Source organism: Mustela putorius, unplaced genomic scaffold, assembly GCF_011764305.1.
Source record: "Mustela putorius furo isolate JIRA1106 unplaced genomic scaffold, ASM1176430v1.1 tig00003869_pilon_pilon_pilon, whole genome shotgun sequence".
NCBI lineage: Eukaryota > Metazoa > Chordata > Mammalia > Carnivora > Mustelidae > Mustela > Mustela putorius.
The window spans coordinates 5,532,061-5,555,888 of record NW_025422021.1 but is presented as its reverse complement, the minus strand read 5'-3'; the positions used below and the strand labels follow the sequence as shown (position 1 = coordinate 5,555,888).

General features: G+C 42.0%; 1 pseudogene; it reads right to left on the bottom strand.

Moving 5' to 3' along the window:
• Positions 1–11,442, bottom strand: part of LOC101675081 — a 36,241-nt pseudogene extending 24,799 nt beyond the window's left edge.
• Between the last annotated feature and the right edge of the window lie 12,386 nt (positions 11,443–23,828).

The following is a 23,828-nucleotide window of genomic DNA, read 5'->3' as shown; positions in this document are numbered from 1 at the left end:
GATGGATTAAAAAAACAAGACCCAGTTATCTGTTGCCTATAAGAGACAACGTTCATACCACCCAGAATCATCTATAAATTCAATGCGATCCCTATCAAAAATATATTGACATTTTTCAAGAAATAGAAAAAACAATCCTGAAATTCATGTGAAACCATAAAAGATCCTGAACGCCCAAAGTATGAAGAACAAAGCTGAAGGCATCACGCTTCCTGATTTCAAACTAGATTACAGAGCTTTAGCAATCAAAACAGTATGGTACTTGCAAAAATACAGACACACAGAGCAATGGAATAGAAGAGAGAGCCCGAAATAAACCCCTGCATGTAAGTCAACTTTTCTTTGACAAGAGAGCCAAGAATACTCAATGCAGAAAGCAGAGTCTCTTTAATAAAGGGTGCTGGGAAAGCTAAGATAACCACATGCAGGAGAATGAAACTGGGCCCCTATCTTATACCACACACAAAGATTAACTCAAAATGAAATAAAGACTTAAAACAGAAGAACTGAAAACCATAAAACTCCTAGAGGAAAGCACAGGGGAAAACCTTTTTGACACTGGTTCTGGCAATAATTTTTTAGATATGACACCAGAAGTACAAGCAACAAATGCAAGACTTAAAACTGGGACTACATCAAACTATATAGCTTCTGCACAGCAAGAGAAACAACCAACAAAATGAAAAGGCAGCCTATGAAGTGGGAGAAAATATCAGCAAATCATATATCTGATAAGGGGTTAAAATCCAAAAGATATAAAGAACCCATAAAATTCAATAACAAAACAAAAAAATAATCTAATTGAAAACGGGCAGAGGAACTGAACAGATAATTTTCCAAAGAAGATATATAAATAGCCAATAGACAGAGAAAAGTGCTCAGTATCACTGATCATCACGGAAATGCAAATGGAAACTACAAGGAGTTATCACCCCACACCCTTAGATAACTATCATCAAAAAGACAAGAAATAACAAGTGTTGGTGAGGATGTGGCAAAAAGGGAATCTTTGTGTACCATTAGTGGGAACGTAAATGAATACAGAAACTTGGAAAACAGCATAGAGGTTTCTCAAAAAATTAAGAATAGAACTACATATGATCCAGCAAACGCAATGCAGGGTATGTATTCAAAGGAAATGAAAATAAGGTCTCGGAAAGATATCAGCAATCCCATGTCAACTGCAACATTATCCACAACAGTCAAGACATGAAAACCACCTACATATTCATCAAAGTAGGAAGGAAGATGTTCTGTGTGTGTGTGTATACATATATACATATATACATGTGTGTGTGAGAGTGTGTGTATATGTGTGTGTATGTGTGTGTGTATATATATATATATATATATATATATATATAATATGGAATATTTAGCTAAGAGAAAGAAGGAAATCCTGCCTTTGCAAAAACATGCATGTAACTTGAGGGCATTTTTCTAAGTGAAATAGGTCAAACAGAGAAAGAGAAGACAATACTGCCCGCTATCACTTACATGCAGAATCTTAAAAATAATAATAATAATAATAAATCACTGACACAGGCAGTAGAATGGTGGTTGCCAGGGGAAGGGCGTGGGGAAATACAGAAATGTTGGCCAAAGGGTACAAACCTGCAGTTACAAGAAAAGTAAGGTTGGGGAGATCTAATGTTCAGCCTGGTGAATGTAATTAACCATATGCAGTGTATACCTAAAAGCTGCGTAGAGAATAGATCTTATATGCTGACACCACAGAAAAAAATACGGCAATAATGTGACAGGACAGAGGTGTTCACCAATGCTCTGGTGGTGGTCTTTTCCCAAAAGAAATATCCAAGCCAACATGTCTCACACCTTAAGCTTATACAATCTCATATGTCAATTATATCTCAACAAAACTGGGGGAAAAGAGCTTCTCTTTGTCAGTGAAACAACAATTCTTCAGGGGAAAACTCGCTATTTCTGTAACGCTCTCTCCCACGCTGCTTCCTTCAGCACTGGCTACAAATGCTCCATAAAGAGGCTGTTAATGTGACCCATCTCCTCCCTTCAAAATATCTTTTCAAAACATCGTTTTTCCTTATGGTTCTTCTTGGAATCAGAAGCCATATATTCTAAAGAAATTTAAGAAGCCATCTAAAGAAGTTTTTTAAAATTTAGTGGTCTATATAGGTTGGATTGGGTCACTACAAAATAGAATCATTCTTTTTGTCAGCATTCTGTAGTCTATGCAAAGTATCTCTCTCCTCCCCGTGTCCATGTTGTTGAAAAATTTGCCACGGGCTTCCCAAAAGCTGGCTTTTCATGCTAAAGTACACTCCTAGAAGTGCAGAGATAATAACTTAAAAAAAAAAAACTGTCAGTGATGTAGATGAAAATGGATGTTAGAGCAATTCCCAGGCAGCAGAGAAAGACTCCAGTGTTTACATAATCCCCGTGTGCATGCGTGGATTCTTCTCCGCTTCCTTGCTAAACCTCATCTGGCTTTGCTCAAGACCTCAAATGCAGTGAATTTGAGGCAGCACCTAATATTTATTCATGCCATTGTCAAGAGCATCTTTGCAGTTCTTGCCAAGGTCTGTCGTTGAATATGTTTATCCAGCTGCATGGCAAAAACATAATACACAGTCATCATTTTACTCAGTCACCTACTCAATATTTTCTTCTATGATTAAATTAACTCATAAATATTGCACTTTTAATGCCAGAAAGCCATGGTTCATCCAGCCAGTTGAATACTTGTTTGTCCATTTTCTGGGCACTCAGTCATGACCTTACAGAGTTTGAAATAATGAAAAGCACTGCATTTACTTAACATGCACAAGAAACAGAGCAGGATCCTTCTGTGAGCTCCGTTATCATGCAGTGCAAGGCTGCAGAAGAACTTTTGTAAGCAGCACTGAAAACCTGTAGGTAGGGGCTGCATTGGAAGTGGTTTGGGTGTAGATACGTAATCTGCTCTGATCGGTCGATGCGAAGGACAGAAATGGTGGCTCTATTTGCAACTGGCACAATGTCTTGCTCTACCAAGGAGAATTTCAAATACACACACCTCTTGGTCACACTTGTACTCAATTCATTACCAGACTGCGTTCATGAACCCTGTAGGCACTTGCTGTGTTCTGTGACGTCTTGGAACTTCTTTCTCTAAACATTCCCACACGGACGGCTTGTTTAAAGCAGCTGACACAAGGCCTTACGCGCCAACCTTCAGTGTCGAAGGGCTAGTGTCGAAGAGCTGCTGCCGAAGGGTGAGAGTCTGCCCTTGCAGTCCCAGGCTAGCACAGGTGACAGTAACGCAACAGGCATCTACACAGATACCTGGCCCCAGAGGCAAGAGCCATGTACCTCGGGACCCTTCTGGAATCACCTCCTGAATGAAATATTTATAGCTGGCACTGCAGGGCAGTTAGCTTTTCTAGAATTCTATCCAAAATCGCGCTGTTGTTCTGGGAATAGCCTCGGTTAGCAGTTGCTCATGATGTCAACGCTTTTGGAAACTTTTTACAGTCATTTTTACTGTTTTTATTTCAAAAATAAAACTTAAAGGAGCTTGAAAAGTAGGTTTTTAGATGATCACACAATGGCCTGATTTCCATGGTTTCAGTTCTGTGCATTTTACTTTATGTGCACCTACTGAAATTAACCAAAATTAATCCATATTTGAACAAAGACTGAGGATACAAATGAGCCCTAACTTTCTAGGCTCCTCGGTGCAGTGCACTAGCTGAAGCGTTTGGAATGCATTGGCCCTGGGAGGCGAAGAAGTTATAGCAAACAACATATGGGCTTTAAAACTGGAACTATCCAAGACAGAACAAGAAAGCTATTTTCACTTTACTTGTTCCTTTTTTTCCCCCTCCAGAAGATGAATTATTTCTAATCACATTTTATTTTCATCTTCAGAGCTAGATCCCAAAAGAGCCAGGTCATTTCAAACTGCTGGTGAGTTTGCAGCCCCGTCCAATGATTACCTAATGCATTTGTGTCATCTGCTTTCCTTGTTGTGTGAAAACACACTAAGGAAATGTGTAAGTGCACTGAATTGTTCCCAACTCTTTTATTCACCTTTCAGCATGCTAGTTCCTTCCCTTGGCATTGATATCATTATGCATTTGTCAAAGATAGACTGTCACTTTAGGGCCTCTATTATGTGCAAGAATTGGCAGCAAATTTTGCCACTGGGATTTGCTTATATCCTCTGTATGTTATTGTACTTCTTTGGCATTCAGTAAATTCCGTACACCCACTTCTTTGATGTTCATTCCAGCCCCTAAATGTGGAAACAATGACTGAAATTTTGGATCAAAGCATGGCAGGCAACACAGCTCTCTGCTAGTTTACTAAACATGGAGTATCTCCCCCCTTCCCCCGCCCTGAATCTAGACCAATAGTCCTCTAAGAACAGTTCTGGTTTCCCCAGTGCAAAGGAACTAGAGGAAGTTTAAGAAAACAAATCCAAGATTTTAAGAAAAAGAAAGAGATTAAACAAGACAGTGAAACTGAAGCGCACGATCATTTTTAACCATAGAGAAAGCTAAGTACTGTTCCAATTGGTCCACCTGTTCTTTTTTTTCCATACGTGCCCCCCCCCTCCCCGCACCCCCCACACACACACATTGGTCTAGTCTAGTCTAGCACTTCTACTGAGCCAGGCTTTTTTCACATTTGGGAAGTCTCTAGATCTCACTTCTGTATAACGTCAGCTACACTAGATGGCTCAGGTTTTTTAAAACAACTTTTTAAAAGAAGTATTAAAGGGCCCGTGAATTAAGGAATTATAAAAGTAATTGACAAAGAAAACCAGAACTACCAAAATTTCAGTATGTTACTTTTGCAAACTAGAATTAGCTGTCTGGAACACATTTTCAGTGTTTGCTTTTGCTTTACTCCTGGGATGCCAGTGTAAATAATTACTTCATTCAATTTATTTCACAGGTCAACTTTGACTCATAAAAGCATTAAAGCAGGTAACCCCCTAGGGATGTTGGGAAGACAGATGAGCAAATAGATAGGAAACTGCTATAAGCTCTTTGAGGGGAGAAAAAAAGACACTTTATAAATCCAGGGTATTTTATGGTTATGTTTTCACTTCATTCCATTTGGTATCCAGAATGTGTTAGTTATAATTAATATACAATGTTGGGAACTATTATAAAAGTACCATACTCCTTTTAAATTTAGTAAAGAAGATAATTGTGTTTGGGGAATGTCATCCTGTATAAATTAGAAGAATTCCCAGTAGAGTGCCATAACTGAGAATCGGGCTGACTGCACTGATGGAGAAGAGAGATGTTAGCATGGTAGCCCGTGCTCCATCAAAGGGTAGAACTCGGAGGAGGTAACATGACAGTCCTTAAAATACCAGTTTCAGATGGTCTACGTGGGAAGTTTTTAGGGACAGATGTATGCAACAGTGACATCTAGCGGTTGTAGAGATAATTACAAATATGTCTCATTTTAAAAACACACAACGTTCCCTATTATAACCAAATACTCTGTATTGTTAAATGGTGCCTGGCCACAGTGTAGGTCAGTAATTCAGGTTAGATCGCCACTGCAGCTACATTTACTGTTTATTCACTAAGTAGGTTCCAAAGTCTGTTGTCCCATTATCATTATTTTCTTGCTTTTTAATTTTACTAAAATTATAGTGGTCTACTCTCCAAGGGTCTCTCTGATCCTCCTAAGCACGCTTAGATATTTTTGCAAGCATAAATGAGACTTTGTGCTACTGCAAACCCAGCAAAAATGGAAGCTACACTTGACTCCACTGTTAGATATTCCAGGGAAGGCACGTGTGACCCTGAATATTTTCATTGTTGTAGAACTGCTCTAAGAAATTCATTAAGATTTTTTTCCAAGTTGTTGACGAAGAAGGGAAAGGAGAGGAAAGAGAAGGAAAGGAAAATAAAGGAGAGAAGGGGGAAAGGGAGGAAAGAGGGAAGGAAGGAAGGCAGGAAGGAGGAAGGGGAGAGGAGGGAGGAATGACAAGAAAGAGAGGAAAGAAGGAGAAGGAAAAAAGAACAGGACCACCCACAGATCTTCAGTAAGTTTTGGTAACCGCTCCATGAACATGATCACACATCTAAAGAGGGAATTCAAAGAGCTATTAGCCTCCCCCCAATTTTTTCATTTTAAATTTCATTCTTTCAACTGGCATGGCAGGCAACTAACTGAGTAAGATAAATAACAACAATAAGAATTTTCATTAAAAAAGACCAAGAAGAGCCACTGCTGCTTGGAAGTACCTACAGCAGGGCCACTTGTAAGAGGATGCTTAAAAAGCGCCCTCTCCGCCATGTTGGGAAAGAAGGCGACAGAAGCCTGTCAGGTCACCTGAGCTTCTAAGTGACTTATGGCCACACCACGGCTGAGCACATCAAGTGACTGCTGACCAGCTTCTCAGGCGATTCTCCTTTAGAGAAACCGTCATCTTGTGGCAAGTTGTTTCTCAATCTTAGACTCCCTTATGTTGGGTTTTTCTCTTCAACTGCCCGCCTCCTTAAGTCCTCAAGATGGGAAGACCTTAAAGGTCCCCTCTTTGACCTCTTCTTTGCTATCTACCCAACTCCAGTGAGAAAATCAAGACATAACTCCAGAAAAAATGCCAATTGCTCTTTAACTAAGCCCACACCTCTTGTGCCCAAATGGCAGAGAAGAAAGAACATTATAGAAACTGCGCTGCTTCGAAAGAGCATGTGTGTGTGAAAACGGTGATTTGCATTAAGCAAAGAGCCCTAGGACAAAAGCATGGGGATGGTCTCTGCAAAGAAAGCCTGGGAAATGATTCCCATCGTGTCAGGGAGAGTTAGGGGAGACGTGCATTGAAACAGAGCAGGTAGCCGGGTCTGTTTGCTTTTCCAAGGCCTTTGAACTGCAAGCTCGCCTATCCAGATTCTGAAGTAAAACAACGCCATGTTCCTATCCCGGCTCTCACGGCAGATTCCTCGGCCCTGTTGCTTCTCCTAGAAACTTTCACGGCAGGCCTTCGAGGCAGACGCACCAGGAATGGCTGTGCCCAGGCCTCACCTCTCCCTTGGGAGTTGTGCAAGAATGTGGCTGGGCCAGCTCTTGTCTTATCCACTCTGGAAGCCCAGTTCGATGATTTCTCCAGTCAGATCCAGGGTCCCTCCAGAGCAAAAGTAGAACTTTCCTGTAGCATGTGGTCCTTCCCTCCCCAGACTGCTTAGGCCACCGCATTACCAGCTCCTGCCAGTCCGAGGAGCAAGAGGCTGGCATGAGGAATCAATTCCCTTCTTTTCCCCTTAAAGAAAAAAACCTGCCTTGCAAAGCTTTCCCCGGTGTTTCAGTACCAAAAAAAAAAAAAAAAGCAGTTGCGTGACAGGCATACCCTTTCCTTGCTTACAGCTTTGGGTCTGGTTTTACTGCATTATATAATCTAATAATCCTTTTAATTTCTTTAGAGAGATGTTTTAGATATATACAGGTGGCATTTGGATGGAATCACATATGCCATAAAGCTGTCCGCTCCTATCTGGCTTCAGAATACAGAAGAAGGATCTGTTTTACAGACATTCCAGAATTTTTACATGGTCAATTGGCTGGTTTTGTATTCTGGAACATATCAGAGCGTCTGCAGGAAAATACACAGATAAATTCTATAAAATGGTGGCAGGATTTCTGATTTACTGGTAGTGCTGGTTTGAATTTTCGCAAAAATATTTAGCCATAGGACAATGTATTAGGCGTATTCTTAAAGGTAAATAACTGCAGCCAATAAAAGTTCGGCCTATAAAGGGTCCCATCTTCTACTAGTTTTCTGCACCGAGAATTACTACCAGTATAATCATGGCTCCCTGCACACTAATATTTCCTCTGATACAGTATGATCAATGTTGTGGAAAAACATTTATTATATTTCTTCTAGCTACTTAAAGGCATTACTGAATTATGGGCATCGCAAAACGAATCCACTGTGCGTTTTTTCTTTATGTGACGTTTTTACAATCTTCATTTTCTGCTTTGCAGCCACTGAGCTATAAAGATCCACACTTTGTCCCTCTTACAACTGCCACTGGGGCCACCCTCTCCTTTCTGCTTTATTACATCTGAAATGCACTTCATATGATAGCATTCCTTTTCATTCTGTGCCAGACTCTTATTTGAAAGGAAGAAGTTATGAAAGAAATTAAACAATCCGTGTTGTTAATAATAGTTCTTAATCTCCTTACTTAACAAAGGTTATGAAGTTTAGACTGAGGAAAGGACAAGGGGAGGAGATGGTATTTCACAGAATCATTCCAGAAGAGCCAATGGACTCGGAATGGGTGTGGGGTTCGCGGTTTTGACATTTAACAATTTTATTAACATCTTTGCTTATTACGCACCTTGATCCACAGGATCTGCAGCTGGGAGAGAGTGTCCAGCTAACAGCCCGGGTCTCAGGCCCTGCCAGGGGATGAATCAATTAGCAAGAGAAGCAATGATGCAAATGCTCCGGGGTCACTCAGGATGCTGTTTGCCTTTTTGATAGAGAAAGCACGCCATAAATAACATCACACCTCAGGAAATCATTCCGGGAGGCCCAGATGCCGGCAGGGCTGCTGCCGGGGACGGAAGGAATCATTTGCTCATTGTGTGTATTTCCCCCATCTCAGTCAATGGAGGATTTGTAGTAAAATCAAAGTATTTAAAAGGAGGACAGTATGTGGTAACGGAGGCATGTTTAGTAATTTTTTTTTAGTACCAGAACCTGTGATTTATGACCCAGAGTTACAGCCAACTTTATTACAAAAATGACTTCACCCATAATAACCTTATTCAGGGCTCTCTGGAGAATGATGTAGTACCCAACAGCATTATAATCTAGCAAATATTCACAAACAATTCCCCGCCTCGGTCTCCTTTCCCCCCGCTCCAGTCTCCACCCCAGAGGCAAGCTTCCCCCTTCACTGCCTGGAAGAAGTTGCCTCCCAGCAAAGATTCTGTGCTCTTTCTGTGGCGATTTGCCCAGATCGCAGATTTATAAGCAGCCTGGGACAGAAAGCTGCCTCCTGGGTCTGGGTCACACCTTCCCCAACCTTCTGGCCTGAGGAACAGTGAGCAGAACACACCCACTCACCTTTCATTTCCTCCCCGCACAGAACTTGCCTCGACTCTGCACCCCAGGCTACTCTACCAGAGCTCTGATCCCCACCACCTGAGAAAGGATCACTGCAGTCCCCACCCCCCACCACCATTTAAATTGCCATGGTAACCACCAGCTGCACTAAAACTGCTGGGGCTGGGTGTCCAAGCAGGGTCCCCTGGGTGTACCGGGATCTAGGAACTGGCCCTCCATCTTATTAAACTCTGGTGTCAGTTCCTAGCAATTGTTTTAAATTTACACCCTCGGAGGGGCTTAGTGGGATTACATGTCCATTTGCATTAAAACAGGTTTCTGTCATTAAACTGCCATACAATAAGCTTCCTCAGGACGAATTAATGAGCTCTAAATATCATCAAGTAGAAGTTCACTTCACCAAGAGGGCCACCAAGGGGGGCAGAAGGAAGTGGCTGCTCAGAAATCTCAGCCCAGGAGAAATGTAAGTGCCAAGTGAGAGGAGTCTTGTCCTGGTTCTTGGCTGTGAGATAAATGGTTTCTGATTTAGGGCCGGATCTGGGAGAGCTGGTGACATTCTCCCTGTTCACCAAAACCCCACACTTCACCATCTACTCCTTATTCCAAATACGCCTCTACTCTTGACCTTGGCTGCTGAAATTGGCTGATGGACTGTCAGCCCCTTTACTCTGTGACATGCCTGTTGTCTATCTGTCCTTGAGGAACTTGTCTGCATCTAAGCTGGCCGAGAACAACAAGCTCAAGGCACAGCGCCCCCTGTAGCTGGATTGAAGCCTCCTGACTCTAAAATGCAGGGATAGTTGTTAAGGGACTATCCCCACACGCCATCGGCAAGCTGGATCCCAGAGAACTAATCTCTGATTAGGAGCACCTTACTCTGGTCACCTAGAAGCAGAACAGGAACAGGGACAGTTTTTAAGGCTGGCTTGTCCCTGCTCACAAGGACCGCCAACACTTGCCCTGACAAATACAGATGTATGTCTAAGGAGCCATTTTTCATCAAAAACAAGTAAATCAATCTCGACTTTCTTTTATGGAAAGGAGTGAGACTTGGTGCTAGACAGACTTCCTGGTCCACAGGAGCTGTGATCTCATTTCTGTGCAGTCTTAACAGGGGACAGTAATGTATGATTGAGACCCTGCTATATTTAGGAATGACAAGATAGGCATTATTAATAGCTTAATTGACATTAAGGCAATTACCCCTACCCTTATTACAGTTTGTAGAATTACACAGAAAATATTGGCTGAGGCCTTTTTCTCCCTAGAGCTACCCAAGGATACAGCATTTTATTTCATGCCAGATCCCAGCTTTGACATTAGATACTTAGCCATAGAATGATTCCAGTAAATCATTATAAATGCATTATAATAAAGATGTTATGAGCTATCAGATATTAACCCCCAACCCCTAAAGAGAGATAAATAGTCCAGTTGCATGATTCTCACTTTTGTTTCATAAGAAATAAGCTTTTGCAAAGAGCAACTGACTAATGAATTATAAAATGGTGTGTTGAGCTCAGATAATTAAACAATGCATTTTAGTGTCTAGTGCAGGATGAACACTAAATCATACACAAATAAAAAGGGAAAAACCTAACCCCCAAGCCCAGCTCCTATTTTCAAATAACATTAAAGGTGGGTCTATACTCCAGAAATGCTTCAACTCTTTTTTTTATCTGATTAGAAGGACATATCGAGTGCAAGATCAAGACACGAGGAGGTAAAGTAAACCAACACTCAGAACAAGAATTCTGGAGGTGCTAATTTCAGATAAGCCCACAAGGTGATTTTAATGGAGATTTTACATGGAGATAACTTCCGTTCCCAAAGTGTTTACTGGGGCAAAAGTCTAGAAGAATCTTGAAGTTTCCAAGTTTCCTTATACTTTTCTGTTTTGTCTGAATTCATGGTAATAACATATGAGAGGGGTGTTAAAAACTGTGGCTTTGACCTTGTAGTAGAAGACTAACGGGAGATGCAAGAGGCGGAGAGGTTGGTTGGTTTGGGCTTTCACCACTGTCCTGAGGGGTCACCATTCCTGGCAGGGCTCCATCTACTGGTCAATCTTGGATCACCAAGAAGTTTTATCCTCAGGTGGCTGGCATATGGGACTGGTTTGCTATTGGCTGCTGTTTCGGACATGTCTTGAATTGACCCCAAGATTTGAGGCTGCGGTTAAGCATGTCCTGAATACGTGTTTTAGTCTCCCAGCTTCTCAAAGGCGTGGTTACTGCCTCAAGGCCATCTTCTGTTTCTTGGTCAAACAGCACACCACTAATAACCAGGTGGCCAAAATTAGAGATGACCTTGGAATCCACGTGGGCAATGAGCACCTGTGCTGGTGTGGAGCTTCCTTGGAACACCAGGTACATCCTGTTCCACTTAGCCATTCCTCTCCTGTGCTCCAGTCCAGCCAGACCAGTCTTTCCTCCATTTGTCCACGCAGCTTCAGTGTTGTCCAAATCAACTGACTTCAACCCTAACCAGAGGGTTGGGTGAACATTAAATGAGATCAGTTCTATAAAGATCTAGCTATGAGAAGTACCTCTTAGAGAGTAAGCCCACAATGAAATGCTACTATTTTTATATTAGTTATCTTGTCATTCTTTGTCTCTGGCTCTTCTCATTATTCTGCCCTTACATCTCAGGGTCCAGCACAGTATCTTAAGGCACTAATGTCATACATGCTGGCTATCCTGAACAATACTGACGGTAACAAGTACCAGTAAGAGTTACTATTTTCTGACCACTTGATAGCAGCCAGCCACCAGGCTAAGGATCATCATCGTCTCAATCAATTCTTTCAACAGGGCTGTGTGGCAAGTACTATTTTCATTCTCATTTTATGGGAAACTAAAGTTTAAAGACGTTATACAACTTGCTCAAGGTCACACAAGCTCATAGGTGGGCCACCAAGATGTAAACCCAGAATGGGCCTAGACTCGGAGTCTCAGCTCTCTGGCACTGCATTGGGCTGATTTTGTCATCTTTCTTCTCTTTCATTTAGACTGGGCTCCATCGAGGATCAGTCAAGGGGACATATCCACTCTTAGATGGATGACCCTCAGGACTTTGATCTTTGATGTCCCAGGAAGTCCAGAGCTGCAGGCTAACTCTAGTTGACAGCTGCTCAAAAGTCACTTGTCTGAAAACTCCTGGGTCATTACATAAAACCATCCAAATAGACTTTACAATTGCGCACCCCATAAAGTTAATTTCACTTTGAGAGAATGTGTCTGAGGGAGGTGATGCACTCTGTTATGTATTCAGGTTGGTGGCTACAATAGATGGAGCTGTCCTGTCATCCTTGACACCCTGGCTTACTGGCAGCCTCGCTCCATCACACTGTCACAGGCGAGGAATGGCCTCCCAGGCTTGGCTCAGAGCAGTTATGCTTCCTAATGGTCCAAGCTTCACAAACCCCACACCTCCCTTAATTAAAGAAGTAAATTAAGAAGAATATTTCAACCTCAGGGATGAATTATCTTAGTAATTTAAGACTGACATTTTATTGGATAAAAGGACACACATGGGTATTTATTAAAAATGCTGCCTTCACACACAAGGATCTGTGGAAGAGGATGTGTGAGGTGGTGAGGCGTTTGGGAACCAGAGGGGCTAGAAGTGAGCTCTGACGCTTTAGAACACAGGTTGACTATTTGTTCTACATTTGTCCTTCAGACATGGCAGCCGGACATTTGGGATTTTCCACAGTCTTGATTGCAAACTTGCTGACTCTGCCTGCTAAGGTAGACACTACTAATCTCACAGGGTCAGGCACTCTCTCCTCTCAAGCACACGAAGGCTGCACTGCTCAGCTCATTGGCAGTTGGAGAGGCCATCTGATGTGTCTGGTTGCTGTGAGTGGAAGAACTGTGGGTCCCTTCCAGGCTGAAGCATCTATTGGTGGATGACCCTCCACTGCTCTCCTCCCCTGTGGAAGTGATCTTGGAAGCACATGCTGAATGACAGCATGCCCAATATCCCAGATTCCTGAATGATTTGGTGGGGCTGTATCCTCCACAGGCCCATGTTGGACATGGAGCTTCAGCAAGAAGTAAACTTCTGTTGGGTGAAGTCACTGACATTTGGAGGTTATTTATTACTACCACAAAACCCAGCCAATCCTGACTAATCCAGAGGTTGACGTTTTGTTCAGAAATATTGTCTTTCTTTCCAATTCATAAACCCTTATCCTTTTTCCGATAGCCTTATTCACTTTTACCGTAGTTCACACATTTTTCTTCAACCTTTCAGATACCTAAAATTGTCAAATGACCCTGAACCGGTCAGAGCAGTGCTTTGCCCTTCAACTACTGATAAATATTGGTACTATGAAGTAAGTGAGAAAAACAGAAGACAAGGTTGGCCTTTTGAAAGTAACAAGGCATATTATGATAATAAAAAGGAAGGAAAAAATAGAGAAAAGGAAAGAAGAATGAGAGATAAGCAATGAAAAATAAAATAAAGAAAAGACAAAGGAAGAAAAATAGAGAAAAGAACTCAAAAGATGGGCATTCTGTTTCAAGTTAGTGATAGCCACTTGTTGGTAGTTGAGTTCCCCTCTGGAAGGCATCTCTAAGGATATCTTGGATCCTCAGCACCAATACCTGTGCCTTAGCATGCCAAGGTACTCAAGAAATGTTGGCTGAATGGATAAGTCAAGGAATGAATGAATCTTCATTTTGTAATCTTGAAAATGCGTATTACTCGAATAGTCTAGAACTATGAATGGGCACTCACTCCATCACACATTGAAAAGCGGTACAAAAAGTGAGAGGGGACTGGAAATCACTGAGTTGGAATAGCTCTTCATAACCTCTAAACCTGAGTCCTTAAAAAGAGCAACTATGAGCTCAGAGCAATTATTCCTTGTCCTAGAAACAGGACATCACTGATGACTCAGAGAAGTCTGTTTGAAATAGTGTTTCGAATAAACGGGGTAGAAATATCCTTGTTTTGTTTGCTTCCAGCTGGGCTGAGCAGAGAATACAGTCAGCACGGAGACATCTGTGGCCTTTAGTGCAGTGGGAGATGAAAGTAGGGGAATGAAATAACATTTGCTGAGTAATTTATTTTTTAAAAACTTCAAATGGGGCAAGGAGTAACAATATATCACAGGGATAAGAAGGTGGAGCTGGGAGTCCTTCTGCCACCAAAACCACCTGGGGACCACCAGGAGAATATTCACCTGGTCATGGGGTCATTCACTTTCCCCAGGATGCACCAAAGCACTGTGATGTGGCTGCCCCACTGGAAATGCTCACAGCTGAAGTCAATAGAAACCAGTTCTAAGGATGTAGAAGGAAGTTAGCTTTCCCTCTGGGGAAAAGTGTGCATCTGGGGTCTCTCATCTTATTTGTGTGTGTGGGCGCATGCTCACACACACTCCAGCAAAGTTCAGCTGCGAAGGACTTGTAATGAGAATGAAAGCCCCGAGCAAGCAGAAAGCTGATGTGTGGCATGTGAAGCCGGGGTCACTATAATGTGGAGTAGGCAGGAACGTGCGCACATGGGAGGAGGGCATCCTTCCAGATCCCATGGAAACCCAGCAGAGGTGGTGTTCTGTCCTGCCTGTAGTTTTAAAGGAAAAGATCTCTTGGAATGATCACCTCCAAGAGATGCTCATACTCCCTATATCCCAATTCAAATTCATCAACTTCCACCTGTCATCCCCAGGTACATTCTCCTCCAATTTCTTATCAAAGGAACACACATTCTTCTGGTGTCCCTGGCTACACCTCTCAAAATCAGGAGCTCTTCCTCCTGACTTTTCCCTTCTTTCAATTTCTTCCCCTTTAAAAATGTTTTTTGGGTTCCCTCTTTTCTTCTCCCTGCCTGGGCATCGATCTAGCTGGTCTAATTATACATCGTTGCTTTCCTCTAGGAAACATAAGACCCAGACACAAAAAACGGAATGCTATCCCATAATCCAAGCAGAAATGATGAGTGTCATAGTAACCATGGCCCTAAGTGTTAGATTTCTCAGATAGTTCAGATTTCATGTAATTTTATAATTTTCAATAAAGGCAATTTGTTTTCAATGCCTATGTTGAAAAATGAAATTTTTGAATATGACCTGATTTTCTTCTCTAGCATGTCTTTTTCTCCTTTTGACCTCTCTCTTCCCCTAAGCACGCAGCTGGACGTGTCTCTGCTCTGTAACTCAAGGAAGGGATGAGCAGGCATTAAATAGAAGAATTCTCTTCCTGACTTGCCTATTTCAAAGTGTAACCCCTAGGGGGAAGAAAGACTTATTATTAATGCAGAGGTGAAAGAGCTGGGAGCAAACATGGATATAAGGAGGCGCTGCCCCCTCATCTCTTATAGAAGAAAAGAGCCTTGGGGTGGGTGGAGGGAGAGTAGTGGAGGAATAAATGGGAACAGGGATGTTGGGGACCTACATCCACCAGAAAAGGAACTTATGTCCTGCTAGCTGGTTTTAGATATGATAAGGGGACAACAGCCATTGTGGGAACAGAGGTGGAGGGAGTGAAGATGGGTAAACTGGTATAACCACTTTGGAGGCTAACTCAGCAGCGTTCGGTAAATTTGAAAATCTGGAGAAATTTTCACACACACATATATATAAAGAGATTGGTACAAAAACGTTTATTGCAGCATTACATCCAACGGGGGGGGGGGGGGGAAGCACCCAACAAACTAAGTGCCCATTAATAGAAGAGGGAATAAATAAAATGTGGAATGGTGTCAACCACAGACCATTAGACTATTGTACAGCAATTAAGAGGAATGGGTAAAACAATAGGAAGAAAATTACAGGGGAGTTTAGACCTTAGAATCCCACTGGTATAATAAGACCTCAGAGTTAAAATATAAGTGCCTCATTTTACAGATAAGAAGAAATGGGGGCCCAAAGGTTAAATGGTTTCTGAAAATCAGGCCAATGTTTATAGACTTCCAACGTGGCCTTTTGTCCATGAAGTTATCTGATACCTCAAGCCACCCGGTATAGTTTTCAGTTTATTCCAGAAGTAGAAAGTTGTCTGCTCAGATCTCCCCAGTACACTAGCACGGGAGGAAGACAAGAAGGAGAGAGGGAAAGGGGAAGAAGAAGGGAAAGAAGAGATATTGCCCTGTTCTTGAGATCAGTCCAGATGAAGACCAGAATCACAGCAGGAAGTCATATTTCTCATATTTCCCATCTTCATAGCTAAAGGGTCTCCTGATTCACTCTGGATCTCCATTATCTTATTAGGAAAACAAGGAGTGCAACTGGAAGGAATTCTGCTAACTTCTTATGTTCAAAAACGTGGGCCTTGCCGCAATCTACCTTTTCGCTATCGAATCCAAGGGGTCTGGATGTCACTACTGACATAAAATAAGTCTTCATCTACAACTCCCAAATCTCCTGTCTCTACCTTAACATTTTCTGCTGGATAGTCACATCTAGAGAGCACATCTGATGCCTTTTCCCCACTATACTATTTAATTCTCAACACACCTATAAGCTTCTGGGAAGACTCTTTTACCTACGCTTTTAAGACAAGCACCAAATAAAAATCTCAACACTAAATGGCAATCCAGGCTGGGGGGCGGGGGGAAGAGATTGGAAGCCCAATGTCAGTGAAGCAGCCACAGCTCCATCTCTATGAAAGCCTGAGGCGGGAGGGGAAGTCAGATGGCACCAGCACTGGCCACCCTGAGTGGTCTGGCCAGCTGGATGGGAGTGGGAGTCAGGAATGCCACGCTAAGTCCTGACTGTCATCCACTTGGGCTGTCACACCGGAGAAAACTGTTCTGCCTCCAGGCTTCTTTTGCAAAGGAAGAAAAAGTTGTAAGGAAAGTTCTCTGGAAAGTACAGCATGTTCTAGAGGCCAAATGTTCTAGTGATCCAGGAAGTGAAAGGAGACTCACCTTCTTCCTCAACCACGCCTACACTCCAAGTGGCCAGATTTCAAAGTGTCCCAGCCGGGCCATCAGAAACCCAGAAACCTGCATGTACCTGGCTCAAATTCACTTTTCACTTTTAAAGTAACACAGTTTTTTGTAGTTATTAATGGTTTATTCGTGTGACCACCCATGAGTGAAGGGCATTTCCCTCTTCCACACTTTTAATGGAAATAATTAATGAGGTGTTAGAAATTAACAACAATTAACAGTGCATAGGAACAGGAGCAGAAGGTCAGAGACTCCAAAATGCAATGGCTAGCTTCTCGGGTGGAAGCCTGCCATTTCAAGGAGGAACGTACCAGGAGAATTTTTCCTGTTAAATATCTTGCCATTGTACTGACTTTTCAAATGGGGAAAAACACCAACAATGGCTCTACTATTCTTATTTCTTAACAGTACAGGTTTCACTGACAGGGTATGAGAATTCCTAGCCCTGGAGTGCACAGACACTGCTGCAAAACAGGGGCCAAAACACCATCCTTTTGTAAGATGGAGCATGTTAACGGAAGGAAGTTGTTACCTGGTGCTTCTTTCAAGTTTATTCATTTTGCCAAGCAAATAAAATCGTACAACAGATTACACTTTTGACTTAGTAAGCATTGCTTGATACAGAGATCAAACAAATGCATGACCATCTTAGATTTTATTAGATTTTAGTGGATGTCTGGAAGGAACTGGTACTTGGAGTAACGCAGGAATATACACATATATATATATACTATATGTGTATATGTCTGATTAACTACAGTATCTGTGCAAGTATCATTGTTGTATCTAGGCAAATTAATAAAAAGTTACCTTAAATTTATCTCCCTGATAGCTAAGTGCCAAGGAATATTGTCTTGAGATATTGGGTCTCCCATCCTCAGTCTATGCAATTTTTTCCCCCATTTTCTAAAACATAACTGAACTCAAGCCAAAGTTTTACATACGTCTCAATGCTGAAAATAAAGTTAGAGAAAGTGAGTCAAGCTCAACAAACTGATGATCTCACCAAGGATATCCACCAAGGATATCCTACTAGAGAACGGGCATGGGATTTATATATATTCTGCTTCCACCCACAAAGTAATTACAATTATAATTACATTACCTGTAATTATAAACATAATTAATTATACTCCGGCAGTGCTTTAGAGCTTACAAAGTACATCACATACATTAATTATTTAACCTCATCAGTACCCTGTGAGGCAAGCATGGCAGAAAACCTGCAGAACAATATCAAGGACTTCTCACGGAACCCAGGTCTGTTGTTTTCGGGAGGCCACTTCCTCCTTTCTCATTCGTGATTATCTCCTTCAACAAAGCTTATGCAGAAAATGAGAAAAGAATCCAATTTCTAGAGGCAGTGATGATTCTGGATCCTTGGTCAAGCAACTTCCAGACCACCACAAATGGTTTTCAGAGAAGGAATGGGCCAGAATTTGTGGGAGTTGGGACCAGTCTCAAGGCCCTCAAGGTTCTGGTTTAGCCCAGGTATGCAGGATCGCTTGACTTGCCTTGAGCCTCAGTCCATGTTTTCGTGGATAAGAGTCACTCACAGAATGATAGACTTTGGGAGCTAGGAGAGCAAACATCTCTTGTGCACCTAGGATGTGCACATTGCTAGGAATACAGAGCCCAGCCAAGCTCTGCGACAGTTCACGACCAAGGGGAAGGAACTGTCATCACACCAGGCAGTTCACCCTTGCGTTTCCCAGATCAGAGGTCAAAATGTACACTCCTCTGCCTGCCTTTCAAGGTTCTTCTGCATACCTGCTCAAATCCAGCCTGACACCTCTCTCGAGACTGCTTTCCTACTATACTTCAGTAACCCACCCAGTCACCCTCACCTCCCTCCTCCTGCTACCACAGGACCACTGTCTGGTCCTGGCCGTGGGTTTCTCATTTGCAGTGCTCTCCACCCTTCAAGTCCCAGCCCAGGTCTCCTCTGGATAGAAGGGAAGGTAGATTTGGGCCCTTTCACTGAGAACTTAATCTCCTTGAAGAAGGAATTTGTACTCAAATAACTGAAACAGAAGTCATAAAGTGTTCAGGGCCTTAAAACAGTGCTGCTCAAAGCATGGACCTCAGACCAAGCAGACTAGTAGCCCCCAGGAACTTGTTAGCAATGTGAGTTCTTGGACCCTACTCTGGACCTATGGAATTAGGATCTCCAGGGTTGGGCCCAGCAATTAGAGTTTTAAGAAGCTTTCCAGGTGAATCTGATGCCCATTAAAGTTTGAGAAAGCCTCTCTTCAAAGAAAGACTTTTAAACAAAGTCTGAAGATGGAGTGATTTACATCCTTTAAAGACTGACAGGATTCAGGCACTTGGAGAGGGGTCATGGGCATTCCTAAGGTAAGGACAGTGGGAGAAGAGGCCTGATCCAGAGTGTGGTCTGGGAGCAGCAAGAACTTCTATAAGGCTAGCACCTAGGATGGCCAGAGAGCTGCTGGCAGGCAATTTTCAAGTAATAATAGTAATAGCAGTAGCTAGCATTTATGGGGCCCTTGTTATGTGCCACATAGATTTCTAAATGCTTTATTCACAGGAATTTTCTCATTCTATTCTTACAACAACCCTACTGAGTAGAATGTGATCTCTAGTTACATGTGAGGAAAAGCAGGATTGGGAAGAGTTAACTAAACCACTCCAGGCACACAGCTTGTGTTAGGATTTTTGTAACAATGAGGGACTAGGCTGAGTTTTCAGATTGGCAGCACCAAGATCACAACTTGACCTTGGGGCTATTTGGGAGCTGTGATTCAGAAGAGAGAGGAAGGAGCCTGAGGACTGGATTTGGGGCAGTAGGAATGAAAAGGAAGAGGCAGATACGAGGACCAAGACTTGCTAAGAGATGAGATGGAAGGAGCAAAGGGGAGGCTGGAGCCAAAAACAGTCCTGGGAGCTTAGTCTAGGAGGAGACTGGAGTCATTAACCAAAGAGGAGAACAACAGTAACCACAGACACATCACCCTGTTCCTCATTCTGGATTTTCAGATAATGTTCTCTAAGAGTTGTACATAGGTCGGGTCATTTAATTTTTACAACAATCTTAAGAGAGAGTATTCATCTTTCTAATTTACCGAGGAGGAAACTGAGGCACAGAGCGTCCGAGGGGCTCATCAAGGACCACAGAGGTTGGCCAGCCCTTCTTGTTCTCCTCTCCCTACAAAACAGCACTAGCATCTTCCCAGCCATTGGGATATTTGTTTCTCAAAGGAATACGTCTAGTTTTCTTCTAAACTTGGAAGCCAACAGAATTTAGCCAATTAAAGCAACAGTCTAATTAATCCAGTAGCTCTCAACTTTCTCCCTGCACGAGAATCACCTGCAGAGCTTTACAAATGCTCCAGGGCTGGGGATCCGTGCTCAGACATCCCGGTCCAGTGGGTCTGGGGCGAAGCCAGTGCAGTGTGTGTTGACTGTGTACTGTGTCAGGCTCCCCCATGTGTTTCATGTGGATGCAGCACAAGACTATTGACAAGCATGTACTGCTTACCTCCTAGGAGTCCACGCTGTGTTCCCTACAGTGGCAGACCCCAAAGGAGATCAAGACGCTGCACCAGCCCTCAGAGTTAATATCTTCCAGATCCACATGAGACCAAGAAAGAAGAAGATGGAAACAATACTGGGGAGCAGAGCAGAGGTGGTGAATTCAGCCAATGCCCCAGAATTAATCCTTGGAGCCTGCTTGGAGAATCAGGGAGGACTCACGAAGGACAGTGTTTATACTAAATAAAACAGATAAGGAAACCATCCGAGATCATGGTGCAAAGTTATGCTTCCCCTTGAGAGGTCAACTGGCATAGACCAATTTGTCATGTTCTGCCTCCTTTCTCCACGAGAGGAGCTCTGAATGGTTTACGTATCCAGACCTGGGTCAGGGCCTGGCGCCTATACCACTGACGGCGGGGCACATCTTCTTCTTTTTTCTTGGCCAATGGGAAAAGAAGGAAAACATTCAGCAGCTGCTAAATCCCAGGGTCTTTATTTGAACTTCCCTGGACCAGGCAAGTGAGTGGTATTTATGGCTTGAAAGAATTTCCATCTGTAAGTTTATCTTCTTGTTAAAAATCAGCCATCACCCTTACCCAAAACAACCAAAGACAATAAATCAAGGCTTAAGTAAAAAGCAAAGACTTGTTTCTACAAATAGGAATCCCTATGTTTAATAACATACTTTTTTTTTCTTTTTTAGTATGGGGCATCATAGGAAGTTAAGTGATTGGCAGGTGGGGGCAAGCTTCCTTCAAATACGCAGAAGGCACAGAAATGAGACAGATGCTGTCCAAGCTAAGGGAGGAAGAGCTGGGCTAATATTCCCCCGTGAATTCCAGCATTTCATCAGGGCTTTCTTTACCTCTCCCAAGTGACGCACACTGGTGCTGTTGTTATTCTTAACTAATTCTGCCAACTCATGACTATCCCTTCCAACCTGGTTCCTTTCTCTTTCACAGAAACAATGGTGTCAAAACAAGCAAGTCTCCTTTCTAAAGTTCTGAATGGATGTGTAGTTCTACCACTGTCACAGAAGGAATGACCACAGAGTTCAGAGGCAGTCAACTGGTGCAATAAGTTACTACTATTCTATCAAAATGTAAAAAAGATACTATTTAATGCCCAAGGACCCCAAAATCTGCTCTCTCAAGAGGACTCTGTGGACCTCTTGTCCACATGGGTTCAACCTCTTGTCATGGGGCCCAGACAATGGCCCTTGTACCCTACCACCCAAGTTGCTCCCACTCCCAACCCACATTGTATCACATGAGTTAGGGGGTCCTTTTCCTGCTGATTAAGGTCAGTCTCATTCATAGGTACAACAGAAAGAGCCCTTGAAAGCAGAAGACCTGTGACTACCAAATATGCCTACTGATAACTGGTCACAGTGAAATATTGTCTCTTCTGAAAAATTTCTGAAGAGTTTTTGGCATTTTTCTTTCTTTTGGAGAAATTTGGGAGGATTGTTCGGTCCTTCAGAATGTCATTTGAAATGCATATAATCTTTAGAATTGGGGTTCCACATCTTAAGCCACTTTCTATTATTTCTATATCCCATGTACAGCAGGCTTTCTAATAATATATAATAGTAATAATGTACACACAATGTAGAATTTAAAACCTATAAACCATGTTCATGGAAACTTATTCTCAAATACAATCTCACTTGGGCAGACTGGCCCTTAACCAACCTTCCAGAATTAGAAGTAGCTGCCCTTCCTAGGAGTGCTCTTGGTGTTGTCTCTGGTGTAGAGCTGGGTGAAAAGTTGGAAGGAAAGAAGCCATCATCAGCAAAAGTTTCTTCCAGAAGAAACCAAGCATTCACTCTGGATTTCTTTCTCTCATAAAGGGAAAGGTGTATTGCTTGGGTTCTCCTAAGCTCAAAGGTAAACTATAGTATTCTTTTCCCCTGACAAAGTCTGTACTCACCCTACCTTTTTTTTTTTTTTTTCTTTTTGAGAAATTTAAAAGACGCAAAAAGGTGGGTCAGTCAGTTAAGTGTCTGCCTTCAGCTCAGGTCATGATCCCAGGGTCCTAGGCTCAAGTCCTGCATTAGGCTCCCTGCTCAGCAGGGAGTTTCCTTCTCCCTCTTCCCAAACCTCCTGCTTGTGATCTCTTTCTCTCTCAAATAAATAAATGAAATCTTTTCTTTTTAAAAAGATACATGAAGTTAAACTCTTACATTCATACTTACCAAAGTTAATAACTGTTAACATCTGATACTTTCTGAAATAATGTTTCAGATTCCAAACTGAGTCCCCTTCAACCTCAACAAGATCACCAACCCCCCCCCCACACACACAGACATCCAAGAGAAACCACTTTCGTGAGTTGGTGTGGACCTTTCCAGCCTATTAAAAATATATATGTCTTATACACTTACACATGCAGGAAGCAAATAGTATTACCTTCTATATGTATTTTGTATTTAGATAAATGATGTCATTCTTTATATTTTCTGCAATTTGTTTTTTCTTCCTATTTAACATTAGGTTTTGGGTGATCTGAGTTAAAATATGCAGATCTAGTTAATTAACCCCTGTTCATGATGTATACATCATATTTTTAAATCCACTATTGAGAGATATTTAGGTTCTCTCCAGTTTTTCACCATTTTCTAGAATGCTGCAACAAACATTCCTGTACATGTCCCTTTGTACACACCTCAAGGGTTTTCAAAGGAAATACACTCAGTAGTAGAATCTATGGGACTATGTTATGCATCGTTTCACTTATGTGCCGCCATAGACTCCCAAAGTGACTATACTGATTTACATCAGTAAATCAGGTGATGGGACCACTTCCTCTGCATTCTGGCCAATATATGACACTACTGGACATGTAACTTTTTTCCCAATTTGACAGTTTAAAAATAATGGCTAAGTATTGGTTATAATTATTTCTCGTTTCCATGACTATTCATAGGCTTAACTATCTTCACGGGTTTATTGTCAATAACAGTTTTCTTTTATCATATCCTTTGCTTATTTTTCTATTAGATTATTTGATTTTCATTACCAGTTTATAAGGATCCTACATGTTCTGTGCATAGTAGTCTTTTGCATATTATATATATCACAGATAAATCTTCTTTTTTAAATTGGTAATATATTCATAGGGTAAGATGCATGAGTACATAGTGAAAATTTTTCTCTCTCTCATCTATTCTCTTCTCTTCCATTCAGTTTGCCTTCTTGGAGAAAACCAATGTGCTAGTGTTCCTTCCAAAAGTTCTATACATTTGCAAAAAATAGTTTCTATGTTCCTCTCCAGTAACATTAGTTCTGCATCTTGCTTTTTTCACTTAAAGATCATTCTCTATTTGTTTATACTTCTTTTCTTTTTATTAATGCAGAAT